The sequence below is a fragment of the Rhinoderma darwinii genome, chromosome 4 (assembly GCF_050947455.1).
Source record: "Rhinoderma darwinii isolate aRhiDar2 chromosome 4, aRhiDar2.hap1, whole genome shotgun sequence".
NCBI classification, from domain to species: Eukaryota; Metazoa; Chordata; class Amphibia; order Anura; family Rhinodermatidae; genus Rhinoderma; species Rhinoderma darwinii.
Window position 1 is genome coordinate 393,006,227 of NC_134690.1, and position 4,479 is coordinate 393,010,705.

The following is a 4,479-nucleotide window of genomic DNA, read 5'->3' on the forward strand; positions in this document are numbered from 1 at the left end:
TTTATTTTCCTGGACTTGACGAGTCTTTAATCCCAAAATATTTTCCAAAATTATATCATTTTTCGACCTATTTTTCCAAAATATCTCGTGCAGTCAAAGCAGTGGCACCTGCCAAATAATAGTGAGGACTGGTGCCAGAGGTCGCCGAGTTTGCGTTTGCTTCCAGTATCGATACGCCCTCGTCTCTTGGTAGAATATGGGGGTAATACACTTGTGGGCATCACCTTGTGTGGTAAAACGTCTACTGTTGCTGGCAGCGAGAGGAGTGCCTGGCTTGGCTTGAAACAGATTCCAGCGCTATGCTTCAAATTATCCTGCATGAAAGTAACTACTTCGCTTTCACTAATGTCTCTCCAAGGTTAGAAGAACAGAAAACAGCTTGACCTGCATTTATCAAAGGATGCTACGGTTTCCCTTTACAATTGGTACCTTGTGGGGGGAGGGGGCATATTTGCAACTGCGCTTCTGTGGTTTGTCCTACAGCAATAATGCATTGAAGAGTTTCTAGACTTTTGTCTGATATCCAATAACCCAATGTTAACCCTAAATCAAGTCTAACTACTCTCCATGAGCCGTACATTTTTTTTTTTTATTGCTGCCTGTTCTCGTCCAAGAGGGATGTCATCATCAGAGGACAGGATTACATTGAAAGGTTACACTGGAGGCTGAAAACAATGGATGACACCACGGGGACAGTTCAGCGCCTTCAGTGACCTCTGCACACGTCAAAGAGCATGCCCACAACACTCTCCCATACAAGTAAATGGCTGGTTTTCTGGACGAGGTTTCTTATGCACCGGTACCTGCTGTAAAGCAAATCTCTGAACTGCTGTTCATAGCCCAGGGAAAATGGTTGCCCCGCAGTTTAGGTATAAAAAAAAAACACTTGACCATCACTTTTTTTATTTTTTTTATTTCTGTTGCTTTTAGAGCGCCAAAATATTCTGCAGCCCTGTATAAGCCCGTTCTCATTAACTGGCCCCAGTTTTTGAAGGCTGGGAGGAAACGGAGTACACGGGGAGGACATACAAACTCCATGCAGATTCAAACCCAGGACCACTAAGTCACCTTGCTGGCCATCAAGCGCTTTCCCATATCAATCATTTAATAAATTATTTATAACCCTCAAGTGATTTATAGTGGATTAATATTACATTCAAATCACAGGTTTTTATCTTCATTTTTATTATAGACCATAAAATCCTATTTGCTTTTGCAGCTGCTGCTAGGCATTGAGCGCTGCTGCTTGGCTTACTTGTAACCAGAATTAAGATTTCCTTCTCTTGTTCTGTTATGCCGTTTTATTCCATGTAATGTATATGCAGTAATACTATTCCTGTGGCCTAGGTGCATTACTTTACATTTCATCTCCCACCCTCTTTCCCATGCTGCTTGCTTATCTAGTTCTTTCTGTAATATTTTATAATGAAGCTATAAGTATCCTACAACTTTTTGTATTATCACCAAAAACGGACACCCTACTATCCCATCCACAAGGTCATTAATAAAGTACTTAAAAAAAAAAAAAATTGTGCCTAACATAGATCCTTGTGGTACCCACTGCTGACTTCAACCCATTTTGAGTAAGTACCTTTTATAACGACTTTGTCTGTAGCTTCACTACAAGACTGTTGTGTGGTACAGTATCAAATGCTGTTGCAAAATCCAGATGGCACAACTGTCACCTTATTAACATCCGGATTTGCACTTCCCTCATAGAAACCGAGCATGTTGGTTAGACCTGACCTGTATTTCATGAATCCATGCTGGTTGTCCGTTATTAGATTATTTACTGATCTGTAATTTTGCAGTTTATTCCTTAGAATGCCTTCAAATATTTTACATGCTGCGAATGTCAGACTTACTGGACAGCAGTTACCCGCTTCCTCCTTTTTACCCCTAAAGAGGCTCTGTCACCACATTATAAGTGTCCTATCTCATACATAAGGAGATCGGCGCTGTAATGTAGGTGACAGTAATGCTTTTTAGTTTTAAAAAATGATCTACTTTTACCACTTTATCAGCGATTTTGGATTTATGCTAATGAGTTGCTTAATGCCCAAGTGGGCGTATTTTTACTTTAGACCAAGTGGGCGTTGTACAGAGGAGTGTATGACACTAACCAATCTGCATCATGCACTCCTGCTAGATCCTTATGTGCTGTCTTATACTAACACATTAACAATACTGAAGTGCTTAGAAAGTGAATAGACATTCCACGGGATGTCTATTCACAATCTCTGCACTATAAGGGTATGTTCCCACGCAGTGGTTTCAGGCGTATTTTGAGGCGTTTACGCCTCGAAAAACGTCTGGAAAAATGGAAGCTGAACGCCTACAAACATCTGCCCATTGAAATTAATGGGACAAACAGCATTTAGTTCATACGGGGCGTCTTTTTACGCCTCTGTTTTAAAAAACGGATCTTAAATAGATGCTCCGTAAAAAGAAGTAGCATGTCACTTCTTGAGGTGTTTTTTGGAGCTGAGTTTCCATTGAACGCTATGAAAAACGCCTCAAAAGAAGCTCCAAATTGAAAGAAGCTTCATTTTTAGCTTCAAAAACGCCTGAAAGTCAAAGGCTGTTATCCCTTAAAAACAGCTCTGTATTTTCAGACGTTTTTTGCTAAGTGTGTGAACATACCCTAAGGCCCCATGCACACGAACGTGCTTTTGCGGCCGCAATTCCCCCAAAAATCCACGGGAGAATTGCGGCCCTATTCATTCCTATGGGGCCATGCACATGACCGTGGACCTGGACTGCAGAAGGAACGGGCAAGCCTTATTACGGCCGTGTTCTGTGGTCCAGGCTCATTGAAAATAATGGCTGTGGCCATGTGCATGGCCCGCGATTTGATGGGCGGCTCGCGGCTGTCACTCCGTGGCCTTCCGACCCGGAAAGCACAGCCATGCACATGGCTACGGTCGTGTGCATGAGGCCTAATACTGCCCCCTATGTATAAGAATATAACTACTATAATACTGCTCCCTATATCCAAGAATATAACTATAATACTGTCCTCTATATACAAGAATATAACTACTATAATACTGCCTCCATATCCAAGAATATAACTACTATAATACTGTCCCTATATACAAGAATATAACTACTATAAAAATGCCCCCTATATACAAGAATATAACTACTATAAAAATGCCCCCTATATACAAGAATATAACTACTATAATACTGCCCCCTATATACAAAAATATAACTACTATAATACTGCCCCCTATATACAAGAATATAACTACTATAAAAATGCCCCCTATATACAAGAATATAACTACTATAATACTGCTCCTATATACAAGAATATAACTACTATAATACTGCTCCTATATACAAGAATGTAACTACTATAATACTGCTCCCTATATACAAGAATATAACTACTATAATACTGCCCCTATATACAAGAATATAACTATTATAATACTGCCCCCTATATACAAGAATATAACTACTATAATACTGCCCCCTATGTATAAGAATATAACTACTATAATACTGCTCCCTATATCCAAGAATATAACTACTATAATACTGTCCTCTATATACAAGAATATAACTACTATAGTACTGCCCCCTATATACAGGAATATAACTACTATAATACTGCTCCTATATACAAGAATATAACTACTATAATACTGCCCCCTATATACAAGAATATAACTACTATAATACTGTCCCCTATGCACAAGAATATAACTACTATAATACTGCCCCCTATATACAAGAATATTACTACTATAATACTGCTCCTATATACAAGAATAGAGCTACTATAATACTGCCCCCTATGTACAAGAATATAACTACTATAATACTGTCCCCTATATACAAGAATATAACTACTATAATACTACCCCCTATATACAAGAATATAACTACTATAGTACTGCTCCTATATACAAGAATATAACTACTATAATACTGCCCCCTATATACAAGAATATAACTACTATAATACTGCCCCGTATATACAATATAACTACTATAATACTGCCCCTATATACAAGAATATAACTACTATAATACTGCCCCTATATACAAGAATATAACTACTATAATACTGCTCCCTATATACAGGAATATAACTAACATAATACTGCCCCTATATACAAGAATATAACTACTATAATACTGCTCCCTATATACAAGAATATAACTACTATAATACTGCCCCCTATATACAAGAATATAACGACTATAATACTGCCCCCTATGTACAAGAATATAACTACTATAATACTGCTCTTATGTACAAGAATATAACTACTATAATACTGCCTCTATATACAAGAATATAACAACTATAATACTGCCCCCTATGTACAAGAATATAACTACTATAATACTACCCCTATATACAGGAATATATCTACTATAATACTGCCCCCCTATGTACAAGAATATAACTACTATAATACTGCCCCGTATATACAAGAATATAACTACTATAATAGTGCT